The sequence below is a fragment of the Calliopsis andreniformis genome, unplaced genomic scaffold (genome assembly GCF_051401765.1).
Source record: "Calliopsis andreniformis isolate RMS-2024a unplaced genomic scaffold, iyCalAndr_principal scaffold0025, whole genome shotgun sequence".
In the NCBI taxonomy this organism is placed as follows: domain Eukaryota; kingdom Metazoa; phylum Arthropoda; class Insecta; order Hymenoptera; family Andrenidae; genus Calliopsis; species Calliopsis andreniformis.
Genome location: NW_027480434.1, coordinates 2232806 through 2242611, shown reverse-complemented (window position 1 = coordinate 2242611; position 9806 = coordinate 2232806).

The window sequence follows — 9806 nt, the reverse complement described above, 5'->3', positions numbered from 1 at the left end:
TTTTATACGATGGAAAAACTGTTTTATTTATATTGTGTTTTGTGCCTCTGGAGTTGACTTCATAGGCCCTAACTATTCGATCTGGTGGAGCAACGCCATAGAGTGTAGCCTAGGTTGCCCGGAACGTAGAAATGACCATAGCTTTCACATTGGTTGCAATTATTCGTTTTATACAGTGGAAAAGCTGTTGTATTTATATTGTATTTTATGCTTCTGGCGTTGACTTCTAAGTCCCTAGCTATACGATCTGGTGGAGCAACGCCCTAGAGTGAGGCCTAGGTTGCCCGGAACATAGAAATGACCGTTACATTCACAATATTTGCAAACATTCATCTAATACGATGGAAAGCTGTTGTATTTATATTGTATTTTAGGCTTCGGGCGTTGACTTCTATGGCCCTACCGATTCCATCTGGTGGAGCAACGCCCTAGAGTCAAGTCTAATTTGCCCGCAACATAGAAATGACCATTACTTTCACAATGTTTGCAATAATTCAGGATATACAATGGAAAAACTGCTGTATTTATATTGTATTTTATACTTCTGGCGTTGACTTCTAAGGCCCTGACTATTCGATCTGGTGGAGCAACGCCCTAGAGTGAAGACTAGGTTGCCCGGAACGTAGTAATGACCATTACCTGCACACTGGTTGCAATTATTCCTGTTACGCGATGAAAAGACTGTTGTATTTATACTATATTTTATGCTTCTGGGGTTGACTTCTAAGTCCCTAGCTATCCGATCTGGTGGAGCAGCGCCCTAGAGTGAAGCCTAGGTTGCCCGGAACGTAGTAATGACCATTACCTGCACACTGGTTGCAATTATTCCTGTTACGCGATGAAAAGACTGTTGTATTTATACTCTATTTTACGCTTCTGGCGTTGACTTCTAAGTCCCTAGCTATTCGATCTGGTGGAGCAGCGCCCTAGAGTGAAGCCTAGGTTTGCCCGGAACATAGAAATGACCATATCTTTCACACTGGTTGCAATTATTCCTGTTACACGATGGAAAAGCTGTTGTATATTTATTGTATTTTATGCCTCTGGCGTTGACTTCTTAGGCCCTAACTATTCGATCTGGTGGAGCAACGCCCTAAAGTGAAGCCTAGGTTTGCTCGGAACATTGAAATGACCATATCCTTCACACTGGTTGCAATTATTCCTGTTACACGATGGAAAAACTGTTGTATTTTTATTGTATTTTATGCCTCTGGCGTTGACTTCTTAGGCCCTAACTATTCGATCTGGTGGAGCAATGCCCTAGAGTGAAGCTTAGGTTTGCCCGGAACATATAAATGACCATAACTTTCACACCGGTTGCAAGTATTCGTTTTATACGATAGAAAAACTGTTGTATTTATTTTGTATTTTATGCTCCTGGAGTTGACTTCTAAGTCCGTAGCCATTCGATCTGGTGGAGCAACGCCCTAGAGTGAAGCCTATGTTGCCGGGAACGTAGAAATGACCATAACTTTCATACTGGTGCAGTTATTCGTTTTATACAATGGAAAAAGCAGTTCTATTTATTTTGTATTTTTTGATTCGAGCGTTGACTTCTAAGGCCCAAACTATTCTATCTGGTGGCGCAACGTCCAAGAGTCAATCCTATATCGCCCGGAACGTAGAAATGACCATAACTTTCACCCTGGTTGCAATTATTCGTTTTATACAATGGAAAAGCTGTTGTATTTATATTGTATTTTATGCTCCTGGCATAGACTTGTAAGGCCCTGGCTATTCGATCTGGAGGAGCAACGCCCTTGAGTGAAGCCTAGGTTGCCCGGAACGTAGAAATGACCCTAACTTTCAAACCAGTTTCAATTATCCGTTTTATACGATGGAAAAACTGTTGCATTTATTTTGTATTTTATGCTTCTGGCGTTGACTTCTTAGGCCCTAACTATTCGATCTGGTGGAACAACGCCCTAGAGTGTAGGCTAGGTTGCCCGGAAGGTAGAAATGACCATGACTTTCACACTGGCTGCAATTATTCCTGTTACACGATGGAAAAACTGTTGTATCTTTACTGTATTTTAGGCTTCGGGCGTTGACATCTATGGCCCTACCTATTCCATCTGGTGGAGCAACGCCCTAGAGTTAAGTCTAGGTTGCCCGCAACATAGAAATGACCATTACTTTCACACTGTTTGCAATTATTCATTCTATACGAGGGAAGAACTGTTGTATTTTATTGTAATTTATGCTTCTGGCGTTGACTTCTAAGGCCGTAGCTATTCGATGTGGTGAAGCAACGCCCTAGGGTGGAGCCTAGGTTGCCCGGAACGTAGAAATGGCCATATCTTTCACACTGGTTGCAATTATTCCTGTTACACGATGGACAAACTGTCGGATTGTTCTGGACTTTATACTTCTGGCTTTGACTACTAAGGCCCTTTGTATTCGATCTGGTGGAGCAATGCCTCAGAGTTAAATCTAGGATGCCCGAAACGTCGAAATGATCATTACTTTCACACTGATTGCAATTATTCATTCTATACGATGGAAAAACTGTTCCATTTTTATTGTATTTTATGCTTCTGGCGTTGACTTCTTAGGCCCTAACTATTCGATCTGGTGGAACAACGCCCTAGAGTAAAGCCTGTGTTGCCCGGAACGTAGAAATGGCCTTTACTTTCACACTGGTTGCAATTATTCGTTTTATACGATGGAAAAACTGTTGTATCTAAATGGTATTTTATGCTTCTGGCGTTGACTTCTAAGGCTCTAACTATTCGATCTAGTGGAGCAACGCCCTAGAATGAAGCCTAGGTTGCCCTGAACGTAGAAATGACCATAACCTTAACACTGGTGGCAATTATTCCTGTTATACGATGGAAAAACTGTTGTAGTTTTATTGTATTTTATGCTTCAGGCGTTGAATTCATAGGCCCTAACTATTCGACCTGGTGGAGCAACGCCCTAGAGTGAAGCCTCGGTTGCCCGGAACGTAGAAAAGACCATAACTTTCACACTGGTTGCAATTATTCGTTTTATACGATGGAAAAGCTGTTGTCCTTATTCTGTATTTTATGCCTCAGTCGTTGACTTGTATGGTCGTAGCTATTCGATGTGGTGGAGCAACGCCCTAGCGTGAAGCCTAGGCTGCCCGGAACGTAGAAATTACCATTACTTTCACAGTGTTTGCAATATTCCTGTTATACGATGGACAAACTGTTGGTTTGTTCTGTACTTTGTACTTCTGGCTTTGACTACTAAGGCCCTTTCTATTCGATCTGGTGGAGCAATGCCTCAGAGTAAAGTCTAGGATGCCGAAACGATGAAATGATTATTACTGTCACACTGGTTGCAATTATTCATGCTATACGATGGAAAAACTGTTGCATTTTTATTGTACTCTATGCTTCTGGCGTTGACTTCTAAGGCCCTAACTATTCGATCTAGTGGATCAACGCCCTAGAATGAAGCCTAGGTTGCCCGGAACGTAGAAATGACCATAACCTTAACACTGGTTGCAATTATTCCTTTTATACGATGGAAAAACTGTTGTATTTTTATTGTACTTTATGCTCCGTGTGTAGACTTCTAAGGCCCTAACTATTCGATCTGGTGGAACAACGCCCTAGAGTGTAGGCTAGGTTGCCCGGAACGTAGAAATGACCATGACTTTCACACTGGCTGCAATTATTCCTGTTACACGATGGAAAAACTGTTGTATCTTTACTGTATTTTAGGCTTCGGGCGTTGACATCTATGGCCCTACCTATTCCATCTGGTAGAGCAACGCCCTAGAGTTAAGTCTAGGTTGCCCGCAACATAGAAATGACCATTACTTTCACACTGTTTGCAATTATTCATTCTATACGAGGGAAGAACTGTTGTATCTTATTGTAATTTATGCTTCTGGCGTTGACTTCTAAGGCCGTAGCTATTCGATGTGGTGGAGCAACGCCCTAGGGTAGAGCCTAGGTTGCCCGGAACGTAGAAATGGCCATATCTTTCACACTGGTTGCAATTATTCCTGTTACACGATGGAAAAGCTGTTGTATATTTATTGTATTTTATGCCTCTGGCGTTGACTTCTTAGGCCCTAACTATTCGATCTGGTGGAGCAACGCCCTAGAGTGAAGCCTAGGTTTGCCCGGAACATTGAAATGACCATATCCTTCACACTGGTTGCAATTATTCCTGTTACACGATGGAAAAACTGTTGTATTTTTATTGTATTTTATGCCTCTGGCGTTGACTTCTTAGGCCCTAACTATTCAATCTGGTGGAGCAATGCCCTAGAGTGAAGCTTAGGTTTGCCCGGAACATAGAAATGACCATAACTTTCACACCGGTTGCAAGTATTCGTCTTATACGATGGAAAAACTGTTTTATTTTTATTGTGTTTTATGCCTCTGGAGTTGACTTCTTAGGCCCGAACTATTCGGTCTGGTGGAGAAACACCATAGAGTGTAGCCTAGGTTGCCCGGAACGTAGAAATGACCATAACTTTCACACCGGTTGCAATTATTCGTTTTATACGATAGAAAAACTGTTGTATTTATTTTGTATTTTATGCTTCTGGCGTTGACTTCTTAGGCCCTAACTATTCGATCTGGTGGAACAACGCCCTAGAGTGTAGGCTAGGTTGCCCGGAAGGTAGAAATGACCATCTCTTTCACACCGGTTACTATTATTTGTTTTTTACGATGGAAAGACTGTTGTATTTATATTGTGTTTTATGCCTCTGGAGTTGACTTCTTAGGCCCTAACTTTTCGATCTGGTGTAACAACGGCCTAGAGTGAAGCCTAGGTTGCCCGGAACGTAGAAATGACCATGACTTTCACACTGGCTGCAATTATTCCTGTTACACGATGGAAAAACTGTTGTATCTTTACTGTATTTTAGGCTTCGGGCGTTGACATCTATGGCCCTACCTATTCCATCTGGTGGAGCAACGCCCTAGAGTTAAGTCTAGGTTGCCCGCAACATAGAAATGACCATTACTTTCACACTGTTTGCAATTATTCATTCTATACGAGGGAAGAACTGTTGTATTTTATTGTAATTTATGCTTCTGGCGTTGACTTCTAAGGCCGTAGCTATTCGATGTGGTGAAGCAACGCCCTAGGGTGGAGCAGAGGTTGCCCGGAACGTAGAAATGGCCATTACTTAAACACTGGTTGCAATTATTCCTGTTACACGATGGACAAACTGTCGGATTGTTCTGTACTTTATACTTCCGGCTTTGACTACTAAGGCCCTTTGTATTCGATGTGGTGGAGCAATGCCTCACAGTTAAGTCTAGGATGCCGAAACGATGAAATGACTATTACTGTCACACTGGTTGCAATTATTCATGCTATACGATGGAAAAACTGTTGCATTTTTATTGTACTCTATGCTTCTGGCGTTGAATTCTTAGGCCCTAACTATTCGATCCCGGGGGCAGCGTCCAAGAGTGAAGCGTATTTTGCCCGAAACGTAGAAATGACCATTACATTCGCACTGGTTGCAATTATTCGTTTTATACGATGGAAAAGCTGTTGTCCTTATTTTGTATTCTATGCTTCTGGCGTTGGCTTCCAAGGCCCTAACTATTCGATCCAGTGGAGCAACGCCCTAGTGTGAAGCATAGGTTGCCCGGAACGTAGAAATGACCATAACTTTCACTCCGGTTGCAATTATTCGTTTTATACAATGGAAAAGCTGTTCTTTTTATTTTGTATTTTATGCTTCGGGCGTCGACTTCCAATGCCCTAACTATTCGATCTGGTGGAGCAACGCCCTAGAGTGAAGCCTAGGTTGCCCGGAACGTAGAAATTACCTTAACTTTCAAACTGGTTGCTATTATTCGTTTTATACGATGGAAAAACTGTTGCATTTATATTCTATTTTATGCTTCTGGCGCTGACTTCTCAGGCCCTAACCATTCGATCTGGCGGAGCCACGCCCTACAGTGAAGCCTAGGTTGCCCGGAACGTAGATATGACCATAACTTTCACAGTGGTTGCAATTATTCATGCTATACGGTAGAAATACTGTTGCATTTTTATTGTATTTTCTGCTTCTGGCTTTGACTTCTAAGGTCCTAGCTATTCGGTCTGGCGGAGCAACGCCCTAGAGTGAAGCCTAGGTTGCCCGAAACGTAGAAATGACTATCACTTTCACACTGGTTGCAATTATTCCTTTTATACGATTTACAAACTGTTGCATTTTTATTGTACTTTATGCTTCTGGCGTTGACTTCCAAGGCCCTACGTATTCGATCTGGTGGAGCAATGCATCAGAGTTAAATCTAGGATGCCCGAAACGTCGAAATGATCATTACTTTCACACTGATTGCAATTATTCATTATATATGATGGAAAAACTGTCCCATTTTTATTGTATTTTATGCTTCTGGCGTTGACTTCTTAGGCCCTAACTATTCGATCTGGTGGAGCAACGCCCTAGAGTGAAGCCTAGGTTGCCCGGAACGTAGAAATGGCAATATCTTTCACACTGGTTGCAATTACTCCTGTTACACGATGGAAAAGCTGTTGTATATTTATTGTATTTTATGCCTCTGGCGTTGACTTCTTAGGCCCTAACTATTCGATCTGGTGGAGCAACGCCCTAGAGTGAAGCCTAGGTTTGCCCGGAACATAGAAATGACCATATCCCTCACACTGGTTGCAATTATTCCTGTTACACGATGGAAAAACTGTTGTATTTTTATTGTATTTTATGCCTCTGGCGTTGACTTCTTAGGCCCTAACTATTCGATCTGGTGGAGCAACGCCCTAGAGTGAAGCCTAGGTTTGCCCGGAACATAGAAATGACCATAACTTTCACACCGGTTGCAAATATTCGTCTTATACGATGGAAAAACTCTTTTATTTTTATTGTGTTTTATGCCTCTGGAGTTGACTTCTTAGGCCCTAACTATTCGGTCTGGTGGAGAAACGCCATAGAGTGTATCCTAGGTTGCCCGGAACGTAGAAATGACCATAACTTTCACACCGGTTGCAATTATTCATTCTATACGAGGGAAGAACTGTTGTATTTTATTGTAAGTTATGCTTCTGGCGTTGACTTCTAAGGCCGTAGCTATTCGATGTGGTGGAGCAACGCCCTAGAGTGAAGCCTAGGTTGCCCGGAACGTAGAAATGAGCATGACTTTCACACTGGCTGCAATTATTCCTGTTACACGATGGAAAAACTGTTGTATCTTTACTGTATTTTAGGCTTCGGGCGTTGACTTCTATGTCCCTACCTATTCCATCTGGTGGAGCAACGCCCTAGAGTCAAGTCTAGGTTGCCCGGGACGTTGAAATGACCATTACTTTCTCACTGTTTGCAATTATTCATTCTTTACGTTGGAAAAGCTGTTGTATTTATATTGTATTTTATGCTTCTGGCGTTGACTTCTAAGGTCGTAACTATTAGATGTGGTGGAGCAACGCCCCAGAGTCAAGCCTAGGTTGCCCGGAACGTAGAAATGACTATCACTTTCACACTGGTTGCAATTATTCCTGTTATACGATGGACAAACTGTTGCATTTTTATTGTACTTTATGCTTCTGGCGTTGACTTCCAAGGCCCTACGTATTCGATCTGGAGGAGCAATGCCCCTGAGTTAAATCTAGGATGCCCGAAACGTCGAAATGATCATTACTTTCACACTGATTGCAATTATTCATTCTATATGATGGAAAAACTGTTCCATTTTTATTGTATTTTATGCTTCTGGCGTTGACTTCTTAGGCCTTAACTATTCGATCTGGTGGAACAACGCCCTAGAGTGAAGCCTGTGTTGCCCGGAACGTAGAAATGGCCTTTACTTTCACACTGGTTGCAATTATTCGTTTTATACGATGGAAAAACTGTTGTATCTAAATGGTATTTTATGCTTCTGGCGTTGACTTCTAAGGCCCTAACTATTCGATCTAGTGGAGCAACGTCCTAGAATGAAGCCTAGGTTGCCCGGAACGTAGAAATGACCATAACCTTAACACTGGTTGCAATTATTCCTTTTATACGATGGAAAAACTGTTGTAGTTTTATTGTATTTTATGCTTCAGGCGTTGAATTCATAGGCCCTAACTATTCGATCTGGTGGAGCAACGCCCTAGAGTGAAGCCTCGGTTGCGCGGAACGTAGATGTGACCATTACTTTCTCACTGTTTGCAATTATTCATTCTTTACGTTGGAAAAGCTGTTGTATTTATATTGTATTTTATGCTTCTGGCGTTGACTGCTAAGGTCGTAGCTATTAGATGTGGTGGAGCAACGCCCTAGAGTCAAGCCTAGGTCGCCCGGAACGTAGAAATGACCATAACTTTCACTCCGGTTGCAATTATTCGTTTTATACAATGGAAAAACTGCTCTTTTTATTTTGTATTTTATGCTTCTGGCGCTGACTTCTAAGGCCCTAACAATTGGATCTGGAGGAACAACGCCCTAGAGTGAAGCCTAGGTTGCCCGGAACGTAGAAACGACCATTACCTGCACACAGGTTGCAATTATTCCTGTTATACGATGGAAAAACTGTTGTAGTTTTATTGTATTTTATGCTTCAGGCGTTGAATTCATAGGCCCTAACTATTCGATCTCGTGGAGCAACGCCCTAGAGTCAAGCCTAGGTTGCCCGGAACGTAGATATGATCATAACTTTCACAGTGGTTGCAATTATTCATGCTATACGGTAGAAATACTGTTGCATTTTTATTGTATTTTCTGGTTCTGGGTTTGACTTCTAAGGTCCTAGCTATTCCATCTGGTGGGGCAACATCCAAGGGTGTAGCCTATGTTGCCCGGAACGTAGAAATGACCATCACTTTCACACTGATAGCAATTATTCGTTTTATTCAATGGAAAAACTGTTGTATTTATATTGTACTTTATGCTTCTGGCGTTGACTTCTAAGGCCGCAGCTATTCGATGTAGTTGAGCAACGCCCTAGACTGAAGCCTAGGTTGCCCGGAACGTAGAAATGACCATTACCTTCACACTGGTTGCAATTATTCGTTTTATACGATGGAAAAACTGTTGTATTTATTTTGCATTTGGTGCTTCTGGCGCTGACTTCTTAGGCCCTAACTATTGGATTTGGTGGAGCAACACCCTAGCGTGAAGCCTAGCTTGCCCGGAACGTAGAACATACCATTACCTTCACACTGTTTGCAATTATTCCTGTTATACGATGGAAAAACTGTTGCATCTTTATTGCATTTTATGCTTCTGGCGCTGACTTCTAAGGCCCTAACTATTCGATCTGGTGCAGCAACGCCCTAGAGTGAAGCCTAGGTTGCTCGGAACGTAGAAATGACCATTACCTTCACACTGTTTGCAATTATTCGTATTATACGATGGAAAAACTGTTATATTTATATTGTATTTGATGCTTCTGGCGTTGACTTCTTAGGCCCTAACTGTTCGATCAGGTGGAACAGCGCCCTAGGGTGAAGCCTAGGTTGCCCGGAAAGTAGAAATGACCATAACTTTCACACTGGTTGCAATTATTCGTTTTATACGATGGAAAAGCTGTGGAACCTTTATTGTATTTTATTCATCTGCGGTTGACTTCTAAGGCCGTAGCTATTAGATGTGGTGGAGCAACGCCCTAGAGTGACGCCTAGGTTGGCCGGAACGTAGAAATGACCATTACTTTCACAATGTTTGCAATTATTCATGTTATACGATGGAAAAGCTTTTGTACTTATATTGTATTTTATTCTTCTGGCGTTGACTTCTTAGGCCCTAACTATTCGATCTGGTGGAAGAACGCCCTAGAGTGAAGACTTGGTTGCCCGGAACATGGAAATGACCATTACATTCACACTGGTTGCAATTATTCGTCTTATACGATGGAAAA